General features: G+C 44.5%; 43 non-coding genes across 43 annotated transcripts; all 43 read left to right on the forward strand.

The window, feature by feature from the left end:
• Positions 1-5,185: 5,185 nt before the first annotated feature.
• trnas-cga (transfer RNA serine (anticodon CGA)) lies at positions 5,186-5,267 on the forward strand. The gene has a single exon. It is a non-coding gene; the product is annotated as a tRNA-Ser (tRNA).
• A 177-nt stretch (positions 5,268-5,444) lies between these two features.
• trnas-uga (transfer RNA serine (anticodon UGA)) lies at positions 5,445-5,526 on the forward strand. Its single transcript has one exon. It is a non-coding gene; the product is annotated as a tRNA-Ser (tRNA).
• Positions 5,527-5,702: 176 nt separating this feature from the next.
• On the forward strand, positions 5,703-5,784 carry trnas-uga (transfer RNA serine (anticodon UGA)). The gene has a single exon. It is a non-coding gene; the product is annotated as a tRNA-Ser (tRNA).
• Positions 5,785-5,960: 176 nt separating this feature from the next.
• On the forward strand, positions 5,961-6,042 carry trnas-uga (transfer RNA serine (anticodon UGA)). The gene has a single exon. It is a non-coding gene; the product is annotated as a tRNA-Ser (tRNA).
• Positions 6,043-7,354: 1,312 nt separating this feature from the next.
• On the forward strand, positions 7,355-7,436 carry trnas-uga (transfer RNA serine (anticodon UGA)). Its single transcript has one exon. It is a non-coding gene; the product is annotated as a tRNA-Ser (tRNA).
• A 176-nt stretch (positions 7,437-7,612) lies between these two features.
• Positions 7,613-7,694, forward strand: trnas-uga (transfer RNA serine (anticodon UGA)). The gene has a single exon. It is a non-coding gene; the product is annotated as a tRNA-Ser (tRNA).
• Positions 7,695-8,316: 622 nt separating this feature from the next.
• trnas-cga (transfer RNA serine (anticodon CGA)) lies at positions 8,317-8,398 on the forward strand. Its single transcript has one exon. It is a non-coding gene; the product is annotated as a tRNA-Ser (tRNA).
• Positions 8,399-8,575: 177 nt separating this feature from the next.
• Positions 8,576-8,657, forward strand: trnas-uga (transfer RNA serine (anticodon UGA)). The gene has a single exon. It is a non-coding gene; the product is annotated as a tRNA-Ser (tRNA).
• Positions 8,658-8,833: 176 nt separating this feature from the next.
• Positions 8,834-8,915, forward strand: trnas-uga (transfer RNA serine (anticodon UGA)). Its single transcript has one exon. It is a non-coding gene; the product is annotated as a tRNA-Ser (tRNA).
• Positions 8,916-9,606: 691 nt separating this feature from the next.
• trnas-uga (transfer RNA serine (anticodon UGA)) lies at positions 9,607-9,688 on the forward strand. The gene has a single exon. It is a non-coding gene; the product is annotated as a tRNA-Ser (tRNA).
• A 1,066-nt stretch (positions 9,689-10,754) lies between these two features.
• Positions 10,755-10,836, forward strand: trnas-cga (transfer RNA serine (anticodon CGA)). The gene has a single exon. It is a non-coding gene; the product is annotated as a tRNA-Ser (tRNA).
• Positions 10,837-11,013: 177 nt separating this feature from the next.
• trnas-uga (transfer RNA serine (anticodon UGA)) lies at positions 11,014-11,095 on the forward strand. The gene has a single exon. It is a non-coding gene; the product is annotated as a tRNA-Ser (tRNA).
• Positions 11,096-11,530: 435 nt separating this feature from the next.
• trnas-uga (transfer RNA serine (anticodon UGA)) lies at positions 11,531-11,612 on the forward strand. The gene has a single exon. It is a non-coding gene; the product is annotated as a tRNA-Ser (tRNA).
• Positions 11,613-11,977: 365 nt separating this feature from the next.
• Positions 11,978-12,059, forward strand: trnas-uga (transfer RNA serine (anticodon UGA)). The gene has a single exon. It is a non-coding gene; the product is annotated as a tRNA-Ser (tRNA).
• Positions 12,060-12,232: 173 nt separating this feature from the next.
• trnas-uga (transfer RNA serine (anticodon UGA)) lies at positions 12,233-12,314 on the forward strand. Its single transcript has one exon. It is a non-coding gene; the product is annotated as a tRNA-Ser (tRNA).
• Positions 12,315-13,125: 811 nt separating this feature from the next.
• On the forward strand, positions 13,126-13,208 carry trnas-cga (transfer RNA serine (anticodon CGA)). Its single transcript has one exon. It is a non-coding gene; the product is annotated as a tRNA-Ser (tRNA).
• A 435-nt stretch (positions 13,209-13,643) lies between these two features.
• On the forward strand, positions 13,644-13,725 carry trnas-uga (transfer RNA serine (anticodon UGA)). The gene has a single exon. It is a non-coding gene; the product is annotated as a tRNA-Ser (tRNA).
• A 176-nt stretch (positions 13,726-13,901) lies between these two features.
• On the forward strand, positions 13,902-13,983 carry trnas-uga (transfer RNA serine (anticodon UGA)). The gene has a single exon. It is a non-coding gene; the product is annotated as a tRNA-Ser (tRNA).
• A 176-nt stretch (positions 13,984-14,159) lies between these two features.
• On the forward strand, positions 14,160-14,241 carry trnas-uga (transfer RNA serine (anticodon UGA)). Its single transcript has one exon. It is a non-coding gene; the product is annotated as a tRNA-Ser (tRNA).
• A 176-nt stretch (positions 14,242-14,417) lies between these two features.
• On the forward strand, positions 14,418-14,499 carry trnas-uga (transfer RNA serine (anticodon UGA)). The gene has a single exon. It is a non-coding gene; the product is annotated as a tRNA-Ser (tRNA).
• A 364-nt stretch (positions 14,500-14,863) lies between these two features.
• Positions 14,864-14,945, forward strand: trnas-cga (transfer RNA serine (anticodon CGA)). The gene has a single exon. It is a non-coding gene; the product is annotated as a tRNA-Ser (tRNA).
• Positions 14,946-15,122: 177 nt separating this feature from the next.
• On the forward strand, positions 15,123-15,204 carry trnas-uga (transfer RNA serine (anticodon UGA)). The gene has a single exon. It is a non-coding gene; the product is annotated as a tRNA-Ser (tRNA).
• Positions 15,205-15,638: 434 nt separating this feature from the next.
• trnas-uga (transfer RNA serine (anticodon UGA)) lies at positions 15,639-15,720 on the forward strand. The gene has a single exon. It is a non-coding gene; the product is annotated as a tRNA-Ser (tRNA).
• Positions 15,721-16,083: 363 nt separating this feature from the next.
• trnas-cga (transfer RNA serine (anticodon CGA)) lies at positions 16,084-16,165 on the forward strand. Its single transcript has one exon. It is a non-coding gene; the product is annotated as a tRNA-Ser (tRNA).
• Positions 16,166-16,600: 435 nt separating this feature from the next.
• trnas-uga (transfer RNA serine (anticodon UGA)) lies at positions 16,601-16,682 on the forward strand. Its single transcript has one exon. It is a non-coding gene; the product is annotated as a tRNA-Ser (tRNA).
• A 176-nt stretch (positions 16,683-16,858) lies between these two features.
• trnas-uga (transfer RNA serine (anticodon UGA)) lies at positions 16,859-16,940 on the forward strand. The gene has a single exon. It is a non-coding gene; the product is annotated as a tRNA-Ser (tRNA).
• Positions 16,941-17,116: 176 nt separating this feature from the next.
• On the forward strand, positions 17,117-17,198 carry trnas-uga (transfer RNA serine (anticodon UGA)). The gene has a single exon. It is a non-coding gene; the product is annotated as a tRNA-Ser (tRNA).
• A 177-nt stretch (positions 17,199-17,375) lies between these two features.
• trnas-uga (transfer RNA serine (anticodon UGA)) lies at positions 17,376-17,457 on the forward strand. The gene has a single exon. It is a non-coding gene; the product is annotated as a tRNA-Ser (tRNA).
• A 431-nt stretch (positions 17,458-17,888) lies between these two features.
• trnas-uga (transfer RNA serine (anticodon UGA)) lies at positions 17,889-17,970 on the forward strand. The gene has a single exon. It is a non-coding gene; the product is annotated as a tRNA-Ser (tRNA).
• Positions 17,971-18,334: 364 nt separating this feature from the next.
• Positions 18,335-18,416, forward strand: trnas-cga (transfer RNA serine (anticodon CGA)). The gene has a single exon. It is a non-coding gene; the product is annotated as a tRNA-Ser (tRNA).
• A 177-nt stretch (positions 18,417-18,593) lies between these two features.
• Positions 18,594-18,675, forward strand: trnas-uga (transfer RNA serine (anticodon UGA)). Its single transcript has one exon. It is a non-coding gene; the product is annotated as a tRNA-Ser (tRNA).
• A 176-nt stretch (positions 18,676-18,851) lies between these two features.
• Positions 18,852-18,933, forward strand: trnas-uga (transfer RNA serine (anticodon UGA)). Its single transcript has one exon. It is a non-coding gene; the product is annotated as a tRNA-Ser (tRNA).
• A 176-nt stretch (positions 18,934-19,109) lies between these two features.
• On the forward strand, positions 19,110-19,191 carry trnas-uga (transfer RNA serine (anticodon UGA)). Its single transcript has one exon. It is a non-coding gene; the product is annotated as a tRNA-Ser (tRNA).
• Positions 19,192-19,555: 364 nt separating this feature from the next.
• On the forward strand, positions 19,556-19,637 carry trnas-cga (transfer RNA serine (anticodon CGA)). The gene has a single exon. It is a non-coding gene; the product is annotated as a tRNA-Ser (tRNA).
• A 177-nt stretch (positions 19,638-19,814) lies between these two features.
• trnas-uga (transfer RNA serine (anticodon UGA)) lies at positions 19,815-19,896 on the forward strand. Its single transcript has one exon. It is a non-coding gene; the product is annotated as a tRNA-Ser (tRNA).
• A 176-nt stretch (positions 19,897-20,072) lies between these two features.
• trnas-uga (transfer RNA serine (anticodon UGA)) lies at positions 20,073-20,154 on the forward strand. Its single transcript has one exon. It is a non-coding gene; the product is annotated as a tRNA-Ser (tRNA).
• Positions 20,155-20,330: 176 nt separating this feature from the next.
• Positions 20,331-20,412, forward strand: trnas-uga (transfer RNA serine (anticodon UGA)). Its single transcript has one exon. It is a non-coding gene; the product is annotated as a tRNA-Ser (tRNA).
• A 176-nt stretch (positions 20,413-20,588) lies between these two features.
• trnas-uga (transfer RNA serine (anticodon UGA)) lies at positions 20,589-20,670 on the forward strand. Its single transcript has one exon. It is a non-coding gene; the product is annotated as a tRNA-Ser (tRNA).
• A 176-nt stretch (positions 20,671-20,846) lies between these two features.
• On the forward strand, positions 20,847-20,928 carry trnas-uga (transfer RNA serine (anticodon UGA)). Its single transcript has one exon. It is a non-coding gene; the product is annotated as a tRNA-Ser (tRNA).
• A 622-nt stretch (positions 20,929-21,550) lies between these two features.
• Positions 21,551-21,632, forward strand: trnas-cga (transfer RNA serine (anticodon CGA)). Its single transcript has one exon. It is a non-coding gene; the product is annotated as a tRNA-Ser (tRNA).
• A 431-nt stretch (positions 21,633-22,063) lies between these two features.
• trnas-uga (transfer RNA serine (anticodon UGA)) lies at positions 22,064-22,145 on the forward strand. The gene has a single exon. It is a non-coding gene; the product is annotated as a tRNA-Ser (tRNA).
• An 811-nt stretch (positions 22,146-22,956) lies between these two features.
• Positions 22,957-23,038, forward strand: trnas-cga (transfer RNA serine (anticodon CGA)). Its single transcript has one exon. It is a non-coding gene; the product is annotated as a tRNA-Ser (tRNA).
• Positions 23,039-23,214: 176 nt separating this feature from the next.
• On the forward strand, positions 23,215-23,296 carry trnas-cga (transfer RNA serine (anticodon CGA)). The gene has a single exon. It is a non-coding gene; the product is annotated as a tRNA-Ser (tRNA).
• The last annotated feature ends 163 nt before the right edge of the window (positions 23,297-23,459 follow it).

Genomic DNA, 23,459 nt, shown 5'->3' on the forward strand with positions numbered 1-23,459 from the left:
TTACAACAAGCTATTTGTCTTATTATTCTATTTCACTGTTCTATAACTGTGTCATTAAATTTGTATTTCCTCAGTTTAAAATAATTACTGACTGAATATTTGCATTTTCATTATTAGGATGGAGATGCAATGCATTGCACACCCAAATGTATATGTTGGAGGGGGCCTCGAGGTGGAACATGAGCCGGGCAAAAGAAGCTGTAGCTGTGGTGGGGGCCTCAACCCTAAGAACATTTGATGTTTCTTTAATGTCTCATCTAAACAACCTGAGCCAAAGGGTCCTTGGCTCTGCTTTGATGCCTGAGTTCACCCCTCCAGGAAAGCCCACTGGTAAGATATCTCTCAAGGAAATGCTGAGCATTGGAGCATTCCTCTCTCTCTCTCTCTCTCTCTCAATCATGTGTTTGTTTGTGTGTGTGTGTGTGTGTGTGTGTGTGTGTGTGTGTGTGTGTGTGTGTGTGTGTGTGTGTGTGTGTGTGTGTGTGTGTGTGTGTGTCCTTTCCCCATTAACAATGTGTTACAAATTATTGCAGAGGAGCGGATTGCTGTTGAATACTTATTGGCCCAGTCCAATAAAGGTGATCAGCTGATGGCAACCAACAGTGACATGACCGAAGTCCCCTCGGAGGAGCCCGAGGATGAAGGCGATTATGACAGGACTGTGTGCAATCCAGCTGACCTTAGGGCTGGTGAATCTGACCCTCCATTAGCTGTCATGGAGGCCCAGGTGACCAGTCCTGTAGGGGAGACTGGACCCAAATCCCCTGATGAGGAGGTCGGTGAGGATGAGGCGGATGACACGGCACATCCTAGCACATCCGGCCAGGTAATGTTGCTATCCTGTAATATCTTTTATTACAGTTTTTCTCCAATGGTTTGGCTCATTTCTTGAAATAGAAATTACATGTTCAAAACAACATGGACAAACCTACAAACCAGTTTAAGAACCAATGAAGAAAAAATTTAAAAAGAAAAATGTATCTGCTGACATGTGAAAAACATATTGTCAACAATATGTACAGTTAAAATATATGTATAATGTGAACTATTTACTCAACACTGTATATATTTATTGGACTTGCTTATTTTCTCAATTTTCAGAGTGTACGTTGTGATGCTAGAGGTGTCTTGGGCTGGGAGGCAGTTGATGCCTTGGCAGCGTACCTGGTTGGCCTAAACCGTACAATCACTGCCTTGTCATTGCAAGAGGAGGCCGAAATAGTCCGTCTGTACATGGCTTTGAATCCCATGGACAAAGTGCCCTCGAAATATGGTAAGAGGGCAAAGAAAAACACCTTGACAGGACCATGGAGAGCATCCAGGAAGCCAAGCGGTTCTGCTCCAGGACAGCAGGCAGCAGAGAGGTAATTTAACAATTTGAATTGTCACTAGTTTATATTTTACACAGTAAACAGTCCAGATTATATCACCCTTCTTTTCCATAGACTGTTCATGACTCATGGGCAGGCGGCTCAGGACCCTGAAGTCCACCGGGTCTGTGAATGTGTTTGCTTACGACTTTTCAAAGAGTTTAAGCAAGCACGGAACAGGCCCAAGGACACAAGTGGAAAAACTCTGCCAATTCCTCAATCTATTGTAGCAGTATACAGCCACTTAAAACAGCTTCTGGAGGACAGCAGGGCAGTTCTAGAACAGACTAACCTGGTTCTGGTCCCAATAAATACCACTACTGTCTCCTCATGGTGAGTCTTATTTTGTGCTGTACTTTTATACAATCACAGTAGCATATCAAGATTGTACTTGAAAAACCTTCCTGTACATGTTTCTTTTAAAAATTAATAAAAGTTAAGACAATGGGCTTTATATTAAGTTTAGTTTATTGAAACTTTATTAAACCAGGCAAGTCATTACAGTTTTTCTGAATTTCTAAAATACATTCTTGTAGCCATCGCTAATTTTCTTAAAACAATAAACACAAATCCAAATATTCAATCTAAATTCACACAAACAATTGCTTCTAAACCCTTTCACTTGTACTCACGATCATTTTGCATTGAAAGCATGTGCCATAATTTAGATATATATTAAGATGGTAGAATGCACTTTTACAGATGCCTACTGAAATGTATCACTAATTTAAATTATTTCTGTAGCACATTTCAATAAATTAGGGCAATAAATTTAAAACCAATTTTAATAAATTACTTGAATTTCTCTTGCAGGCTCCTAAGAAGACAAAAACGTGCAGACAGGGACATGCTGCTGCAGGGTACTGAACTGCCTAATCAACTATACCTGGCAAAGGAGCCGCTTCCTGAAGTGAGAGACCTTCCAGCTGCTCCTTTACAACATGGGCATGAGGCAATGGTTTTTGAGGAGCCTGAAAATCAGGAGGGAAAGGCATTTGTTCGCAAACGAACCTCAAAAAGGTGCCCCCTGCCCACCCCTCCCCCTGGAGCAATTCCCATATATCCACCAGCAGCAGACTTTGCATCCTACCCACCCTTTCCCAGCTACCCACCAGGTCTACCAGTGCCTCAGCTCCAGCCTCCTCCTCAGTTCCAGCCTCATCCCCAGTTCCAGGACCCAGCCCAGTTCCAGCCTCCTCAGTTCCAGCCTCCTCCTCAGTTCCAGCTCCAGCCTCCTCAGTTCCAGCCTCCTCCTCAGTTCCAGCTCCAGCCTCCTCAGTTCCAGCCTCCTCCTCAGTTCCAGCCTCATCCCCAGTTCCAGCCTCCTCCTCAGTTCCAGCTCCAGCCTCCTCAGTTCCAGCCTCATCCCCAGTTCCAGGACCCAGCCCAGTTCCAGCCTCCTCAGTTCCAGCCTCATCCCCAGTTCCAGGACCCAGCCCAGTTCCAGCCTCATCCCCAGTTCCAGGACCCACCTGATAACCGACTACCACAAACTGGTCCCCCTACTCAGCCCAGGCAGCGTACCTGGAGGCAGCAGAAAGCTGCCCAAGAAGACGAGGAAAGAATGGCTAGGGGTGAACCACCAAGGAAACGCCTGACAAAGGATGTTTACCACTACACCTGCAAGCACTGTGGGCAATCCAAAAACAAGACAACTGGCCACACTCAGTTGAAGGGCCGGTGGTACTGTCCAGCTTCAGGCCTCTCTGTGGCTCAGTGGAAGGAGAGTGTACAGGGACCTCTTTGAATTGCTTTATATAGCAGTTTTATTATATATTTTATTACATTTTTATATATTTTTTATGTTTATATATTTTTAAATGTGTTTGCTGTGTGGTGTGTTGTGATGTGAACCTTTTGTTTTTAGTTGCTGTGTTTGCAATGCTTAATTTGCACACACACAAAAAAAAAAAAAGGAAAAAAAAAAGAATAATACTTGTGTGGTGTAATAGTTAAAATAAAAAAACACACAAAAAACTCTTGTGGTGTAATGTAACACATCCATCCTTTGGGTGGAAGATTCCAGGTGCAAGTCCTGGCAAGAGTGTGTGGTGTGTTTAGCAGAATAGTATTTTTTATTATAGTATTTATACATATTGTCACATTAAGTCCACTGGAGGCAAGGTTTAGAACCCAAGTGCAGTCTTTATTAGAGCAACCTTAAATCCAAAACATTAAACAACAGGTTAGGCTTGGCATGAAGCAGAACATAAACAATATACTCACTAACAGTGGGTAACAACATCTATTACACATGGCAAACATGAGGGCTAAAATACATAGACTAATGACTGGACAAGGGACACCTGTGAACAATGATCAAACAATAAACCAATGACATGACAGAACACAAAACAAGGGAGCACATGTCAGGATCACATGACAAACCAGGAAGTGCATGAAAAAACATGACTGTGAACATGATACCTCAAAAACATGAAACATGAACCAACACCAAAACACCCTCTGACACATATATTATATTATTTCTATCTATCTATCTATCTATCTATCTATCTATCTATCTATCTATCTATCTATCTATCTATCTTTAATGTTAAAGTTTTTAAATGTATAAATTATATATATTCATGCGTATATATATATATACATAGACACATATGTTATTTACATTATATTTAAATAAACTTTTATTAAACTATGTGTGGAAGTGCTTATTATCATTAGTATATGTAAATATGTATATATTTTTATTATTAAACTGCATTTGTTTGTTTATTATAGTTGCAATCAATATTATTTAAAATTATATTAATACACATAAGGAATATTTATTATGAATGTTGCATTGGATTTAAGACTTTTGAATAAAACATATTAGTAGAAATACAAATACGTGTTCTTTGTTTTATTTCGGCTGTACAAAAATTATTTGAGGAAGTGTTTTGCGATTAAGTAAAAGTATAAATATTTATTTAAGAAATGTGTTAGTTAGTTTGTTAGTAAGGGAAATATGCATAGAGAACTGGTAACAAACAAAATATAAAAAAAAGAAATATCCGGTTCCACCGCTTTTTTTTCCTTTTTCCTTTTCCCCCTTCGCTTTTTCTTTTTTTTTTTCTTTCCCCCGCCATGGCAGTCCGTTTTGCCCTGTTTTTGGCCGAGAGGTTAAGGCGATGGACTTGAAATCCATTGGGGTCTCCCCGCGCAGGTTCGAACCCTGCCGACTACGTGATACTTTGTCTGTTTCCTCCAAGTATTGTGTCTTTGAGAAGCTTTGTTTGAGTTCAATGTCTTCTCTAACTTCAGGTGCAGCACACATCCAGATTTTGTAGCTGGATGCATTCTACCTGGTGTACTCTACCCTACACATTCACCCAAAAAATAGCATGCTGCTCACTAAACAGGGTAGTCGTGGCCGAGAGGTTAAGGCGATGGACTTGAAATCCTTTGGGGTCTCCCAGCGCAGGTTCGAACCCTGCCGACTATGTGATGCTTTGTTTGCTTCAAGCATTAGGTCGTGAAGCAACTTTGTTTGAGCACATTTTCATCTCTAACTTCAGATTCAGCACACATCTAGAATTTCCAGCTGGGTTAATTTTTCCTGGTGTACTGTACCCTTCACATCCAGTCTAGAAAATAGCATCCTACTTTCTGAATCACATTGTTGTGGCCAAGAGGTTAAGGTGATTGACTTGAAATCCATTGGGTTTTACCTGCGCAGGTTAAAACCCTGCTGTCTACTCTATCTTCAGGTGCAGCACACATCTACATTTTATAGCTGGGTGCATTGTACCTGGTGAACTCTAGCCTACACTTCCAGGCAAAAAATAGCATGCTGCTCACTGAATGGGGTAGTCGTGGCCAAGAGTTTAAGGCGATGGACTCGAAATCCATTGGGGTTTCCCCGCGCAGGTTCGAACCCTGCCGAGTACGTGGTGGTTTGTCTGTTTGCTACATGCATTTTTTCTTTCAGGAGCTTTGTTTGAGCTCATTGTCTTCTCTAACTTCAGATGCAGCACACATCTAAATTTTGTAGCCGGGTCCATTCTACCTGGTGTAATCTACCCTTTACATCCAGCCAAAAAAATAGCTTGCTGCTCAAAAAATGGGGTAGTCGTGGCCGAGAGGTTAAGGCGATGGACTTGAAATCCATTGGGGTCTCCCCGCGCAGGTTCAAAGCCTGCCGACTACGTCGTGGTTTGTCTATTTGCTACAAGCATTTTTTCTTTTAGGTGCTTTGTTTGAGCTCATTATCTTCTCTAACTTCATATGCAGAACACATCTAAATTTTGTAGCTGGATGCTTTGTACCTGGTGTACTCTACCCTACACATCCAGCCAAAAAATAGCATGCTGCTTACCAAACGTGGTAGTCGTGGCCGAGAGGTTAAGGCGATGGACTTGAAATCCATTGGGGTCTCCCCGCGCAGGTTCGAACCCTGTCGACTACGTGATACTTTGTCTGTTTCCTCCAAGTATTGTGTCTTTGAGAAGCTTTGTTTGAATTCAATGTCTTCTCTAACTTCAGGTGCAGCACAAATGCAGATTTTGTAGCTGGATGCATTCTACCTGGTGTACTCTACCCTACACATTCAGCCAAAAAATAGCATGCTGCTCACTAAACGGGGTAGTCGTGGCCGAGAGGTTAAGGCGATGGACTTGAAATCCATTGGGGTCTCCCCGCGCAGGTTTGAACCCTGCCGGCTACGTGGTGGTTTGTCTATTTGCTACAAGCATTTTTTCTTTCAGGTGCTTTGTTTGAGCTCATTATCTTCTCTAACTTCATATGCAGAACACATCTAAATTTTGTAGCTGGATGCTTTGTACCTGGTGTACTCTACCCTACACATCCAGCCAAAAAATAGCATGCTGCTTACCAAATGTGGTAGTCGTGGCCGAGAGGTTAAGGCGATGGACTTGAAATCCATTGGGGTCTCCCCGCGCAGGTTCGAACCCTACCAACTACGTGATGCTTTGTTTGCTTCAAGCGTTAGTTTGTGAAGCAACTTTGTTTAAGCACATTTTCATCTCTGACTTCAGATTCAGCACACATCTAGAATTTCCAGCTGGGTTAATTTTTCCTGGTGTACTGTACCCTTCACATCCAGTCTAGAAAATAGCATCCTACTTTCTGAATCACATTGTTGTGGCCAAGAGGTTAAGGTGATTGACTTGAAATCCATTGGGTTTTACCTGCGCAGGTTAAAACCCTGCTGTCTACTCTATCTTCAGGTGCAGCACACATCTAGATTTTGTAGCTGTTTGCATTGTACCTGGTGTACTCTACCCTTCACATCCAGCCAAAAAAATAGCATGCTACTCCCTAAATGGGATAGTCGTGGCCGAGAGGTTAAGGCGATGGACTTGAAATCCATTGGGGTCTCCCCGCGCAGGTTCGAACCCTGCCAACTACGTGATTCTTTGTTTGCTTCAAGCGTTAGGTCGTGAAGCAACTTTGTTTAAGCACATTTTCATCTCTGACTTCAGATTCAGCACACATCTAGAATTTCCAGCTGGGTTAATTTTTCCTGGTGTACTGTACCCTTCACATCCAGTCTAGAAAATAGCATCCTACTTTCTGAATGACATTGTTGTGGCCAAGAGGTTAACGTGATTGACTTGAAATCCATTGGGTTTTACCTGCGCAAGTTAAAACCCTGCTGTCTACTCTATCTTCAGGTGCAGCACACATCTAGATTTTATAGCTGGGTGCATTGTACCTGGTGAACTCTAGCCTACACTTCCAGCCAAAAAATAGCATGCTGCTCACTAAATGGGGTAGTCGTGGCCGAGAGGTTAAGGCGATGGACTCGAAATCCATTGGGGTTTCCCTGCCGACTACGTGGTGGTTTGTCTGTTTGCTAAATGCATTTTTTCTTTCAGGAGCTTTATTTGAGCTCATTGTCTTCTCTAACTTCAGATGCAGCACACATTTAAATTTTGTAGCCTGGTCCATTCTACCTGGTGTAATCTACCCTTTACATCCAGCCAAAAAAAATAGCATGCTGCTCAATAAATGGGGTAGTCGTGGCCGAGAGGTTAAGGCGATGGACTTGAAATCCATTGGGGTTTCCCCGCGCAGGTTCAAACCCTGCCGACTACGTGGTGGTTTGTCTGTTTGCTACAATAATTTTTTCTTTCAGGTGCTTTGTTTGAGCTCATTATCTTCTCTCACTTCATATGCAGAACACATCTAAATTTTGTAGCTGGATGCTTTGTACCTGGTGTACTCTACCCTACACATCCAGCCAAAAAATAGCATGCTGCTTACCAAATGTGGTAGTCGTGGCCGAGAGGTTAAGGCGATGGACTTGAAATCCATTGGGGTCTCCCCGCGCAGGTTCGAACCCTGCCGACTACGTGATACTTTGTCTGTTTCCTCCAAGTATTGTGTCTTTGAGAAGCTTTGTTTGAGTTCAATGTCTTCTCTAACTTCAGGTGCAGCACACATCCAGATTTTGTAGCTGGATGCATTCTACCTGGTGTACTCTACCCTACACATTCACCCAAAAAATAGCATGCTGCTCACTAAACAGGGTAGTCGTGGCCAAGAGGTTAAGGCGATGGACTTGAAATCCTTTGGGGTCTCCCAGCGCAGGTTCGAACCCTGCCGACTATGTGATGCTTTGTTTGCTTCAAGCATTAGGTCGTGAAGCAACTTTGTTTGAGCACATTTTCATCTCTAACTTCAGATTCAGCACACATCTAGAATTTCCAGCTGGGTTAATTTTTCCTGGTGTACTGTACCCTTCACATCCAGTCTAGAAAATAGCATCCTACTTTCTGAATCACATTGTTGTGGCCAAGAGGTTAAGGTGATTGACTTGAAATCCATTGGGTTTTACCTGCGCAGGTTAAAACCCTGCTGTCTACTCTATCTTCAGGTGCAGCACACATCTACATTTTATAGCTGGGTGCATTGTACCTGGTGAACTCTAGCCTACACTTCCAGGCAAAAAATAGCATGCTGCTCACTAAATGGGGTAGTCGTGGCCGAGAGTTTAAGGCGATGGACTCGAAATCCATTGGGGTTTCCCCGCGCAGGTTCGAACCCTGCCGAGTACGTGGTGGTTTGTCTGTTTGCTACATGCATTTTTTCTTTCAGGAGCTTTGTTTGAGCTCATTGTCTTCTCTAACTTCAGATGCAGCACACATCTAAATTTTGTAGCCGGGTCCATTCTACCTGGTGTAATCTACCCTTTACATCCAGCCAAAAAAATAGCTTGCTGCTCAATAAATGGGGTAGTCGTGGCCGAGAGGTTAAGGCGATGGACTTGAAATCCATTGGGGTCTCCCCGCGCAGGTTCAAAGCCTGCCGACTACGTCGTGGTTTGTCTATTTGCTACAAGCATTTTTTCTTTCAGGTGCTTTGTTTGAGCTCATTATCTTCTCTAACTTCATATGCAGAACACATCTAAATTTTGTAGCTGGATGCTTTGTACCTGGTGTACTCTACCCTACACATCCAGCCAAAAAATAGCATGCTGCTTACCAAACGTGGTAGTCGTGGCCGAGAGGTTAAGGCGATGGACTTGAAATCCATTGGGGTCTCCCCGCCCAGGTTCGAACCCTGCCGACTACGCTATACTTTGTCTGTTTCCTCCAAGTATTGTGTCTTTGAGAAGCTTTGTTTGAATTCAATGTCTTCTCTAACTTCAGGTGCAGCACACATGCAGATTTTGTAGCTGGATGCATTCTACCTGGTGTACTCTACCCTACACATTCAGCCAAAAAATAGCATGCTGCTCACTAAACGGGGTAGTCGTGGCCGAGAGGTTAAGGCGATGGACTTGAAATCCATTGGGGTCTCCCCGCGCAGGTCTGAACCCTGCCGGCTACGTGGTGGTTTGTCTATTTGCTACAAGCATTTTTTCTTTCAGGTGCTTTGTTTGAGCTCATTATCTTCTCTAACTTCATATGCAGAACACATCTAAATTTTGTAGCTGGATGCTTTGTACCTGGTGTACTCTACCCTACACATCCAGCCAAAAAATAGCATGCTGCTTACCAAATGTGGTAGTCGTGGCCGAGAGGTTAAGGCGATGGACTTGAAATCCATTGGGGTCTCCCCGCGCATGTTCGAACCCTGCCGACTACGTGATACTTTGTCTGTTTCCTCCAAGTATTGTGTCTTTGAGAAGCTTTGTTTGAGTTCAATGTCTTCTCTAACTTCAGGTGCAGCACACATCCAGATTTTGTAGCTGGATGCATTCTACCTGGTGTACTCTACCCCACACATTCAGCCAAAAAATAGCATGCTGCTCACTAAACGGGTAGTCGTGGCCGAGAGGTTAAGGCGATGGACTTGAAATCCATTGGGGTCTCCCCGCGCAGGTTCGAACCCTGCCGACTACGTGATGCTTTGTTTGCTTCAAGCATTAGGTCATGAAGCAACTTTGTTTGAGCACATTTTCATCTCTAACTTCAGATTCAGCACACATCTAGATTTTCCAGCTGGGTTAATTTTTCCTGGAGTACTGTACCCTTCACATCCAGTCTAGAAAATAGCATCCTACTTTCTGAATCACATTGTTGTGGCCAAGAGGTTAAGGTGATTGACTTGAAATCCATTGGGTTTTACCTGCGCAGGTTAAAACCCTGCTGTCTACTCTATCTTCAGGTGCAGCACACATCTAGATTTTGTAGCTGTTTGCATTGTACCTGGTGTACTCTACCCTTCACATCCAGCCAAAAAAATAGCATCCTGCTGACTAAACAGGGTAGTCGTGGCCGAGAGGTTAAGGCGATGGACTTGAAATCCATTGGGGTCTCCCCGCGGAGGTTTGAACCCTGCCGACTACGTAATGCTTTGTTTGCTTCAAGCATTAGGTCGTGAAGCAACTTTGTTTGAGCACATTTTCATCTCTAACTTCAGATTCAGCACATATCTCGATTTTCCAGCTGGGTTAATTTTTCCTGGTGTAATGTGCCCTTCACATCCAGTCTAGAAAATAGCATCCTACTTTCTGAATCACATTGTTGTGGCCAAGAGTTTAAGGCGATGGACTTGAAATCCATTGGGGTCTCCCCGCGCAGGTTCGAACCCTGCCAACTACGTGATGCTTTGTTTGCTTCAAGCGTTAGTTTGTGAAGCAACTTTGTTTAAGCACATTTTCATCTCTGACTTCAGATTCAGCACACATCTAGAATTTCCAGCTGGGTTAATTTTTCCTGGTGTACTGTACCCTTCACATCCAGTCTAGAAAATAGCATCCTACTTTCTGAATGACATTGTTGTGGCAAAGAGGTTAAGGTGATTGACTTGAAATCCATTGGGTTTTACCTGCGCAGGTTAAAACCCTGCTGTCTACTCTATCTTCAGGTGCAGCACACATCTAGATTTTATAGCTGGGTGCATTGTACCTGGTGAACTCTAGCCTACACTTCCAGCCAAAAAATAGCATGCTGCTCACTAAATGGGGTAGTCGTGGCCGAGAGGTTAAGGCGATGGACTCGAAATCCATTGGGGTTTCCCCGCGCAGGTTCGAACCCTGCCGACTACGTGGTGGTTTGTCTGTTTGCTACATGCATTTTTTCTTTCAGGAGCTTTGTTTGAGCTCATTGTCTACTCTAACTTCAGATGCAGCACACATCTAAATTTTGTAGCCGGGTCCATTCTACCTGGTGTAATCTACCCTTTACATCCAGCCAAAAAAATAGCATGCTGCTCAATAAATGGGGTAGTCGTGGCCGAGAGGTTAAGGCGATGGGCTTGAAATCCATTGGGGTCTCCCCGCGCAGGTTCAAACCCTGCCGACTACGTGGTGGTTTGTCTATTTGCTACAAGCATTTTTTCTTTCAGGTGCTTTGTTTGAGCTCATTATCTTCTCTAACTTCATATGCAGAACACATCTAAATTTTGTAGCTGGATGCTTTGTACCTGGTGTACTCTACTCTACACATCCAGCCAAAAAATAGCATGCCGCTTACCAAATGTGGTAGTCGTGGCCGAGAGGTTAAGGCGATGGACTTGAAAACCATTGGGGTCTCTCCGCGCAGGTTCGAACCCTGCCGACTACGTGATACTTTGTCTGTTTCCTCCAAGTATTGTGTCTTTGAGAAGCTTTGTTTGAGTTCAATGTCTTCTCTAACTTCAGGTGCAGCACACATCCAGATTTTGTAGCTGGATGCATTCTACCTGGTGTACTCTACCCTACACATTCAGCCAAAAAATAGCATGCTGCCTCACTAAACGGGGTAGTCGTGGCCGAGAGGTTAAGGCGATGGACTTGAAATCCATTGGGGTCTCCCCGCGCAGGTTCGAACCCTGCCGACTACGTGATGCTATGTTTGCTTCAAGCATTAGGTCATGAAGCAACTTTGTTTGAGCACATTTTCATCTCTAACTTCAGATTCAGCACACATCTAGATTTTCCAGCTGGGTTAATTTTTCCTGGTGTACTGTACCCTTCACATCCAGTCTAGAAAATAGCATCCTACTTTCTGAATCACATTGTTGTGGCCAAGAGGTTAAGGTGATTGACTTGAAATCCATCGGGTTTTACCTGCGTAGGTTAAAACCCTGCTGTCTACTCTATCTTCAGGTGCAGCACACATCTAGATTTTGTAGCTGTTTGCATTGTACCTGGTGTACTCTACCCTTCACATCCAGCCAAAAAAATAGCATGCTGCTGACTAAACGGGGTAGTCGTGGCCGAGAGGTTAAGGCGATGGACTTGAAATCCATTGGGGTCTCCCCGCGCAGGTTCGAACCCTGCCGACTACGTGATGCTTTGTTTGCTTCAAGCATTAGGTCGTGAAGCAACTTTGTTTGAGCACATTTTCATCTCTAACTTCAGATTCAGCACACATCTAGATTTTGTAGCTGTTTGCATTGTACCTGGTGTACTCTACCCTTCACATCCAGCCAAAAAAATAGCATGCTGCTGACTAAACGGGGTAGTCATGGCCGAGAGGTTAAGGCGATGGACTTGAAATCCATTGGGGTCTCCCCGCGCAGGTTCGAACCCTGCCGACTACGTAGTGCTTTGTTTGCTTCAAGCATTAGGTCATGAAGCAACTTTGTTTGAGCACGTTTTCATCTCTAACTTCAGATTCAGCACACATCTAGATTTTCCAGCTGGGTTAATTTTTCCTGGTGTAATGTGCCCTTCACATCTAGTCTAGAAAATAGCATCCTACTTTCTGAATCACATTGTTGTGGCCAAGAGGTTAAGGTGATTGACTTGAAATCCATTGGGTTTTACCTGCGCAGGTTAAAACACTGCTGTCTACTCTATCTTCAGGTGCAGCACACATCTAGATTTTGTATCTGTTTGCATTGTACCTGGTGTACTCTACCCTTCACATCCAGCCAAAAAAATAGCATGCTGCTCACTAAATGGGATAGTCGTGGCCGAGAGGTTAAGGCGATGGACTTGAAATCCATTGGGGTCTCCCCGCGCAGGTTCGAACCCTGCCAACTACGTGATGCTTTGTTTGCTTCAAGCGTTAGGTCGTGAAGCAACTTTGTTTAAGCACATTTTCATCTCTGACTTCAGATTCAGCACACATCTAGAATTTCCAGCTGGGTTAATTTTTCCTGGTGTACTGTACCCTTCACATCCAGTCTAGAAAATAGCATCCTACTTTCTGAATGACATTGTTGTGGCCAAGAGGTTAAGGTGATTGACTTGAAATCCATTGGGTTTTACCTGCGCAGGTTAAAACCCTGCTGTCTACTCTATCTTCAGGTGCAGCACACATCTAGATTTTATAGCTGGGTGCATTGTACCTGGTGAACTCTAGCCTACACTTCCAGCCAAAAAATAGCATGCTGCTCACTAAATGGGGTAGTCGTGGCCCGAGAGGTTAAGGCGATGGACTCGAAATCCATTGGGGTTTCCCCGCGCAGGTTCAAACCCTGCCGACTACGTGGTTGTTTGTCTGTTTGCTAAATGCATTTTTTCTATCAGGAGCTTTATTTGAGCTCATTGTCTTCTCTAACTTCAGATGCAGCACACATCTAAATTTTGTAGCCTGGTCCATTCTACCTGGTGTAATCTACCCTTTACATCCAGCCAAAAAAATAGCATGCTGCTCAATAAATGGGGTAGTCGTGGCCGAGAGGTTAAGGCGATGGACTTGAAATCCATTGGGGTTTCCCCGCACAGGTACAAACCCTGCCGACTACGTGGTGGTTTGTCTGTTTGCTACAAGCATTTTTTCTTTCAGGTGCTTTGTTTGAGCTCATTATCTTCTCTAACTTCATATGCAGAACACATCTAAATTTTGTAGCTGGATGCTTTGTACCTGGTGTACTCTACCCTACACATCCAGCCAAAAAATATTATGCTGCTTACCAAATGTGGTAGTCGTGGCCGAGAGGTTAAGGCGATGGACTTGAAATCCATTGGGGTCTCCCCGCGCAGGTTCGAACCCTGCCGACTACGTGATACTTTGTCTGTTTCCTCCAAGTATTGTGTCTTTGAGAAGCTTTGTTTGAGTTCAATGTCTTCTCTAACTTCAGGTGCAGCACACATCCAGATTTTCTAGCTGGATGCTTTCTACCTGGTGACCTCTACCCTTCACATCAAGCCAAAAAATAGCATGCTGCTCGCTAAATGGGGTAGTCGTGGCCGAGAGGTTAAGGCGATGGACTTGAAATCCATTGGGGTCTCCCCGCGCAGGTTCAAACCCTGCCGACTATGTGGTGGTTTGTCTATTTGCTACAAGCATTTTTTCTTTCAGGTGCTTTGTTTGAGCTCATTATCTTCTCTAACTTCATATGCAGAACACATCTAAATTTTGTATCTGGATGCTTTGTACCTGGTGTACTCTACCCTACACATCCAGCCAAAAAATAGCATGCTGCTTACCAAATGTGGTAGTCGTGGCCGAGAGGTTAAGGCGATGGACTTGAAATCCATTGGGGTCTCCCCGCGCAGGTTCGAACCCTGCCGACTACGTGATACTTTGTCTGTTTCCTCCAAGTATTGTGTCTTTGAGAAGCTTTGTTTGAGTTCAATGTCTTCTCTAACTTCAGGTGCAGCACACATCCAGATTTTGTAGCTGGATGCATTCTACCTGGTGTACTCTACCCTACACATTCAGCCAAAAAATAGCATGCTGCTCACTAAACGGGGTAGTCGTGGCCGAGAGGTTAAGGCGATGGACTTGAAATCCATTGGGGTCTCCCAGCGCAGGTTCGAACCCTGCCGACTACGTGATGCTTTGTTTGCTTCAAGCATTAGGTCGTGAAGCAACTTTGTTTGAGCAAATTTTCATCTCTAACTTCAGATTCAGCACACATCTAGAATTTCCAGCTGGGTTAATTTTTCCTGGTGTACTGTACCCTTCACATCCAGTCTAGAAAATAGCATCCTACTTTCTGAATCACATTGTTGTGGCCAAGAGGTTAAGGTGATTGACTTGAAATCCATTGGGTTTTACCTGCGCAGGTTAAAACCCTGCTGTCTACTCTATCTTCAGGTGCAGCACACATCTAGATTTTATAGCTGGGTGCATTGTACCTGGTGAACTCTAGCCTACACTTCCAGGCAAAAAATAGCATGCTGCTCTCTAAGTGGGGTAGTCGTGGCCGAGAGTTTAAGGCAATGGACTCGAAATCCATTGGGGTTTCCCCGCGCAGGTTCGAACCCTGCCGACTACGTGGTGGTTTGTCTGTTTGCTACATGCATTTTTTCTTTCAGGAGCTTTGTTTGAGCTCATTGTCTTCTCTAACTTCAGATGCAGCACACATCTAAATTTTGTAGCCGGGTCCATTCTACCTGGTGTAATCTACCCTTTACATCCAGCCAAAAAAATAGCTTGCTGCTCAATAAATGGGGTAGTCGTGGCCGAGAGGTTAAGGCGATGGACTTGAAATCCATTGGGGTCTGCCCGCGCAGGTTCAAAGCCTGCCGACTACGTCGTGGTTTGTCTATTTGCTACAAGCATTTTTTCTTTCAGGTGCTTTGTTTGAGCTCATTATCTTCTCTAACTTCATATGCAGAACACATCTAAATTTTGTAGCTGGATGCTTTGTACCTGGTGTACTCTACCCTACACATCCAGCCAAAAAATAGCATGCTGCATACCAAATGTGGTAGTCGTGGCCGAGAGGTTAAGGCGATGAACTTGAAATACATTGGGGTCTCCCCGCGCAGGTTCGAACCCTGCCGACTACGTGATACTTTGTCTGTTTCCTCCAAGTATTGTGTCTTTGAGAAGCTTTGTTTGAATTCAATGTCTTCTCTAACTTCAGGTGCAGCACACATCCAGATTTTGTAGCTGTTTGCATTGTACCTGGTGTACTCTACCCTACACATTCAGCCAAAAAATAGCATGCTGCTCACTAAACGGGGTAGTCGTGGCCGAGAGGTTAAGGCGATGGACTTGAAATCCATTGGGGTCTCCCCGCGCAGGTTCGAACCCTGCCGACTACGTAATGCTTTGTTTGCTTCAAGCATTAGGTCGTGAAGCCACTTTCTTTGAGCACATTTTCATCTCTAACTTCAGATTCAGCACACATCTAGAATTTCCAGCTGGGTTAATTTTTCCTGGTGTACTGTACCCTTCACATCCAGTCTAGAAAATAGCATCCTACTTTCTGAATCACATTTTTGTGGCCAAGAGGTTAAGGTGGTGACTTGAAATCCATTGGGTTTTACCTGCGCAGGTTAAAACCCTGCTGTCTACTCTATCTTCAGGTGCAGCACACATCTAGATTTTATAGCTGGGTGCATTGTACCTGGTGAACTCTAGCCTACACTTCCAGGCAAAAAATAGCATGCTGCTCACTAAATGGGGTAGTCGTGGCCGAGAGGTTAAGGCGATGGACTCGAAATCCATTGGGGTTTCCCCGCGCAGGTTCGAACCCTGCCGACTACGTGGTGGTTTGTCTGTTTGCTACATGCATTTTTTCTTTCAGGAGCTTTGTTTGAGCTCATTGTCTTCTCTAACTTCAGATGCAGCACACATCTAAATTTTGTAGCCGGGTCCATTCTACCTGGTGTAATCTACCCTTTACATCCAGCCAAAAAAATAGCTTGCTGCTCAATAAATGGGGTAGTCGTAGCCGAGAGGTTAAGGCGATGGACTTGAAATCCATTGGGGTCTCCCCACGCAGGTTCAAACCCTGCCAACTACGTCGTGGTTTGTCTATTTGCTACAAGCATTTTTTCTTTCAGGTGCTTTGTTTGAGCTCATTATCTTCTCTAACTTCATATGCAGAACACATCTAAATTTTGTAGCTGGATGCTTTGTACCTGGTGTACTCTACCCTACACATCCAGCCAAAAAATAGCATGCTGCTTACCAAATGTGGTAGTCGTGGCCAAGAGGTTAAGGCGATGGACTTGAAATCCATTGGGGTCTCCCCGCGCAGGTTCGAACCCTGCTGACTACGTGATACTTTGTCTGTTTCTTCCAAGCATTGTGTCTTTGAGGAGCTTTGTTTGAGTTCAATGTCTTCTCTAACTTCAGGTGCAGCACACATCCAGATTTTGTAGCTGGATGCATTCTACCTGGTGTACTCTACCCTACACATCCAGCCAAAAAATAGCATGCTGCTCACTAAACGGGGTAGTCGTGGCCGAGAGGTTAAGGCGATGGACTTGAAATCCATTGGGGTCTCCCCGCGCAGGTTCGAACCCTGCCGACTACGTGGTGGTTTGTCTATTTGCTACAAGCATTTTTTCTTTCAGGTGCTTTGTTTGAGCTCATTATCTTCTCTAACTTCATATGCAGAACACATCTAAATTTTGTAGCTGGATGCTTTGTACCTGGTGTACTCTACCCTACACATCCAGCCAAAAAATAGCATGCTGCTTACCAAATGTGGTAGTCGTGGCCGAGAGGTTAAGGCGATGGACTTGAAATCCATTGGGGTCTCCCCGCGCAGGTTCGAACCCTGCCGACTACGTGATACTTTGTCTGTTTCCTCAAAGTATTGTGTCTTTGAGAAGCTTTGTTTGAGTTCAATGTCTTCTCTAACTTCAGGTGCAGCACACATCCAGATTTTGTAGCTGTTTGCATTGTACCTGGTGTACTCTACCCTTCACATCCAGCCAAAAAAATAGCATGCTGCTGACTAAACGGGGTAGTCGTGGCCGAGAGGTTAAGGCGATGGACTTGAAATCCATTGGGGTCTCCCCGCGCAGGTTCGAACCCTGCCGACTACGTGATACTTTGTCTGTTTCCTCCAAGTATTGTGTCTTTGAGAAGCTTTGTTTGAGTTCAATGTCTTCTCTAACTTCAGGTGCAGCACACATCCAGATTTTGTAGCTGTTTGCATTGTACCTGGTGTACTCTACCCTTCACATCCAGCCAAAAACTAGCATGCTGCTGACTAAACGGGGTTGTCGTGGCTGAGAGGTTAAGGCGATGGACTTGAAATCCATTGGGGTCTCCCCGCGCAGGCTCGAACCCTGCCGACTACGTAATGCTTTGTTTGCTTCAAGCATTAGGTCGTGAAGCAACTTTGTTTGAGCACATTTTCATCTCTAACTTCAGATTCAGCACACATCTAGATTTTGTAGCTGTTTGCATTGTACCTGGTGTACTCTACCCTTCACATCCAGCCAAAAAAATAGCATGCTGTTGACTAAACGGGGTAGTCGTGGCCGAGAGGTTAAGGCGATGGACTTGAAATCCATTGGGGTCTCCCCGCGCAGGTTCGAACCCTGCCGACTACGTGATGCTTTGTTTGCTTCAAGCGTTAGGTCGTGAAGCAACTTTGTTTAAGCACATTTTCATCTCTGATTTCAGATTCAGCACACATCTAGAATTTCCAGCTGGGTTAATTTTTCCTGGTGTACTGTACCCTTCACATCCAGTCTAGAAAATAGCATCCTACTTTCTGAATGACATTGTTGTGGCCAAGAGGTTAAGGTGATTGACTTGAAATCCATTGGGTTTTACCTGCGCACGTTAAAACCCTGCTGTCTACTCTATCTTCAGGGGCAGCACACATCTAGATTTTATAGCTGGGTGCATTGTACCTGGTGAACTCTAGCCTACACTTCCAGCCAAAAAATAGCATGCTACTCACTAAATGGGGTAGTCGTGGCCGAGAGGTTAAGGCGATGGACTCGAAATCCATTGGGGTTTCCCCGCGCAGGTTCGAACCCTGCCGACTACGTGGTGGTTTGACTGTTTGCTAAATGCATTTTTTCTTTCAGGAGCTTTATTTGAGCTCATTGTCTTCTCTAACTTCAGATGCAGCACACATCTAAATTTTGTAGACTGGTCCATTCTACCTGGTGTAATCTACCCTTTACATCCAGCCAAAAAAATAGCATGCTGCTCAATAAATGGGGTAGTCGTGGCCGAGAGGTTAAGGCGATGGACTTGAAATCCATTGGGGTCTCCCCGCGCAGGTTCAAACCATGCCGACTACGTGGTGGTTTGTCTGTTTGCTACAAGCATTTTTTCTTTCAGGTGCTTTGTTTGAGCTCATTATCTTCTCTAACTTCATATGCAGAACACATCTAAATTTTGTAGCTGGATGCTTTGTACCTGGTGTACTCTACCCTACACATCCAGCCAAAAAATAGCATGCCGCTTACCAAATGTGGTAGTCGTGGCCGAGAGGTTAAGGCGATGGACTTGAAATCCATTGGGGTCTCCCCGCGCAGGTTCGAACCCTGCCGACTACGTGATACTTTGTCTGTTTCCTCCAAGTATTGTGTCTTTGAGAAGCTTTGTTTGAGTTCAATGTCTTCTCTAACTTCAGGTGCAGCACACATCCAGATTTTGTAGCTGGATGCATTCTACCTGGTGTACTCTACCCTACACATTCAGCCAAAAAATAGCATGCTGCTCACTAAACGGGGTAGTCGTGGCCGAGAGGTTAAGGCGATGGACTTGAAATCCATTGGGGTCTCCCAGCGCAGGTTCGAACCCTGCCGACTACGTGATGCTTTGTTTGCTTCAAGCATTAGGTCGTGAAGCAACTTTGTTTGAGCACATTTTCATCTCTAACTTCAGATTCAGCACACATCTAGAATTTCCAGCTGGGTTAATTTTTCCTGGTGTACTGTACCCTTCACATCCAGTCTAGAAAATAGCATCCTACTTTCTGAATCACATTGTTGTGGCCAAGAGGTTAAGGTGATTGACTTGAAATCCATTGGGTTTTACCTGCGCAGGTTAAAACCCTGCTGTCTACTCTATCTTCAGGTGCAGCACACATCTAGATTTTATAGCTGGGTGCATTGTACCTGGTGAACTCTAGCCTACACTTCCAGGCAAAAAATAGCATGCTGCTCACTAAATGGGGTAGTCGGGGCCGAGAGTTTAAGGCGATGGACTCGAAATCCATTGGGGTTTCCCCGCGCAGGTTCGAACCCTGCCGAGTACGTGGTGGTTTGTCTGTTTGCTACATGCATTTTTTCTTTCAGGAGCTTTGTTTGAGCTCATTGTCTTCTCTAACTTCAGATGCAGCACACATCTAAATTTTGTAGCCGGGTCCATTCTACCTGGTGTAATCTACCCTTTACATCCAGCCAAAAAAATAGCTTGCTGCTCAATAAATGGGGTAGTCGTGGCCGAGAGGTTAAGGCGATGGACTTGAAATCCATTGGGGTCTCCCCGCGCAGGTTCAAACCCTGCCGACTACGTCGTGGTTTGTCTATTTGCTACAAGCATTTTTTCTTTCAGGTGCTTTGTTTGAGCTCATTATCTTCTCTAACTTCATATGCAGAACACATCTAAATTTTGTAGCTGGATGCTTTGTACCTGGTGTACTCTACCCTACACATCCAGCCAAAAAATAGCATGCTGCTTACCAAATGTGGTAGTCGTGGCCGAGAGGTTAAGGCGATGGACTTGAAATCCATTGGGGTCTCCCCGCGCAGGTTCGAACCCTGCCGACTACGTGATACTTTGTCTGTTTCCTCCAAGTATTGTGTCTTTGAGAAGCTTTGTTTGAATTCAATGTCTTCTCTAACTTCAGATGCAGCACACATCCAGATTTTGTAGCTGGATGCATTCTGCCTGGTGTACTCTATCCTACACATTCAGCCAAAAAATAGCATGCTGCTCACTAAACGGAGTAGTCGTGGCCGAGAGGTTAAGGCGATGGACTTGAAATCCATTGGGGTCTCCCCGCACAGGTTCGAACCCTGCCGACTACGTGGTGGTTTGTCTATTTGCTACAAGCATTTTTTCTTTCAGGTGCTTTGTTTGAGCTCATTATCTTCTCTAACTTCATATGCAGAACACATCTAAATTTTGTAGCTGGATGCTTTGTACCTGGTGTACTCTACCCTACACATCCAGCCAAAAAATAGCATGCCGCTTACCAAATGTGGTAGTCGTGGCCGAGAGGTTAAGGCGATGGACTTGAAATCCATTGGGGTCTCCCCGCGCAGGTTCGAACCCTGCCGACTACGTGATACTTTGTCTGTTTCCTCCAAGTATTGTGTCTTTGAGAAGCTTTGTTTGAGTTCAATGTCTTCTCTAACTTCAGGTGCAGCACACATCCAGATTTTGTAGCTGGATGCATTCTACCTGGTGTACTCTACCCTACACATTCAGCCAAAAAATAGCATGCTGCTCACTAAACGGGGTAGTCGTGGCCGAGAGGTTAAGGCGATGGACTTGAAATCCATTGGGGTCTCCCAGCGCAGGTTCGAACCCTGCCGACTACGTGATGCTTTGTTTGCTTCAAGCATTAGGTCGTGAAGCAACTTTGTTTGAGCACATTTTCATCTCTAACTTCAGATTCAGCACACATCTAGAATTTCCAGCTGGGTTAATTTTTCCTGGTGTACTGTACCCTTCACATCCAGTCTAGAAAATAGCATCCTACTTTCTGAATCACATTGTTGTGGCCAAGAGGTTAAGGTGATTGACTTGAAATCCATTGGGTTTTACCTGCGCAGGTTAAAACCCTGCTGTCTACTCTATCTTCAGGTGCAGCACACATCTAGATTTTATAGCTGGGTGCATTGTACCTGGTGAACTCTAGCCTACACTTCCAGGCAAAAAATAGCATGCTGCTCACTAAACGGAGTAGTCGTGGCCGAGAGGTTAAGGCGATGGACTTGAAATCCATTGGGGTCTCCCCGCACAGGTTCGAACCTTGCCGACTACATGGTGGTTTGTCTATTTGCTACAAGCATTTTTTCTTTCAGGTGCTTTGTTTGAGCTCATTATCTTCTCTAACTTCATATGCAGAACACATCTAAATTTTGTAGCTGGATGCTTTGTACCTGGTGTACTCTACCCTACACATCCAGCCAAAAAATAGCATGCTGCTTACCAAATGTGGTAGTCGTGGCCGAGAGGTTAAGGCGATGGACTCGAAATCTATTGGGGTTTCCCCGCGCAGGTTCGAACCCTGCCGACTACGTGGTGGTTTGTCTGTTTGCTACATGCATTTTTTCTTTCAGGAGCTTTGTTTGAGGTCATTATCTTCTCTAACTTCATATGCAGAACACATCTAAATTTTGTAGCTGGATGCTTTGTACCTGGTGTACTCTACCCTACACATCCAGCCAAAAAATAGCATGCTGCTTACCAAATGTGGTAGTCGTGGCCGAGAGGTTAAGGCGATGGACTTGAAATCCATTGGGGTCTCCCCGCACAGGTTTGAACCCTGCCGACTACGTGATGCTTTGTTTGCTTCAAGCATTAGGTCGTGAAGCAACTTTGTTTGAGCACATTTTCATCTCTAACTTCAGATTCAGCACACATCTAGATTTTGTAGCTGTTTGCATTGTACCTGGTGTACTCTACCCTTCACATCCAGCCAAAAAAATAGCATGCTGCTGACTAAACGGGGTAGTCGTGGCCGAGAGGTTAAGGCGATGGACTTGAAATCCATTAGGGTCTCCCCGCGCAGGTTCGAACCCTGCCGACTACGTAATGCTTTGTTTGCTTCAAGCATTAGGTCGTGAAGCAACTTTGTTTGAGCACATTTTCATCTCTAACTTCAGATTCAGCACACATCTAGATTTTCCAGCTGGGTTAATTTTTCCTGGTGTAATGTGCCCTTCACATCCAGTCTAGAAAATAGCATCATACTTTCTGAATCACATTGTTGTGGCCAAGAGGTTAAGGTGATTGACTTGAAATCCATTGGGTTTTACCTGCGCAGGTTAAAACCCTGCTGTCTACTCTATCTTCAGGTGCAGCACACATCTAGATTTTGTAGCTGTTTGCATTGTACCTGGTGTACTCTACCCTTCACATCCAGCCAAAAAAATAGCATGCTGCTCGCTAAATGGGATAGTCGTGGCCGAGAGGTTAAGGCGATGGACTTGAAATCCTTTGGGGTCTCCCCGCGCAGCTTCAAACCCTGCCGACTACGTGATGCTTTGTTTGCTTCAAGCGTTAGGTCGTGAAGCAACTTTGTTTAAGCACATTTTCATCTTTAACTTCAGATTCAGCACACATCTAGAATTTCCAGCTGGGTTAATTTTTCCTGGTGTACTCTACCCTTCACATCCAGTCTAAAAAATAGCATCCTACTTTCTGAATGACATTGTTGTGGCCAAGAGGTTAAGGTGATTGACTTGAAATCCATTGGGTTTTACCTGTGCAGGTTAAAACCCTGCTGTCTACTCTATCTTCAGGTGCAGCACACATCTAGATTTTATAGCTGGGTGCATTGTATCCGGTGAACTCTAGCCTACACATCCAGCCAAAAAATAGCATGCTGCTCACTAAATGGGGTAGTCGGGGCCGAGAGGTTAAGGCGATGGACTCGAAATCTATTGGGGTTTCCCCACGCAGGTTCGAACCCTGCCGACTACGTGGTGGTTTGTCTGTTTGCTACATGCATTTTTTCTTTCAGGAGCTTTGTTTGAGCTCATTGTCTTCTCTAACTTCAGATGCAGCACACATCTAAATTTTGTAGCTGGATGCTTTGTACCTGGTGACCTCTACCCTTCACATCAAGCCAAAAAATAGCATGCTGCTCACTAAATGGGGTAGTCGTGGCCGAGAGGTTAAGGCGATGGACTCGAAATCCATTGGGGTTTCCCCGCGCAGGTTAGAACCCTGCCGACTTCGTGGTGGTTTGTCTGTTTGCTACAAGCATTTTTTCTTTTAGGAGCTTTGTTTGAGCTCATTGTCTTCTCTAACTTCAGATGCAGCACACATCTAAATTTTGTAGCTGGATGCTTTGTACCTGGTGACCTCTACCCTTCACATCAAGCCAAAAAATAGCATGCTG

Source organism: Pseudorasbora parva, chromosome 6 (assembly GCF_024679245.1).
Source record: "Pseudorasbora parva isolate DD20220531a chromosome 6, ASM2467924v1, whole genome shotgun sequence".
In the NCBI taxonomy this organism is placed as follows: domain Eukaryota; kingdom Metazoa; phylum Chordata; class Actinopteri; order Cypriniformes; family Gobionidae; genus Pseudorasbora; species Pseudorasbora parva.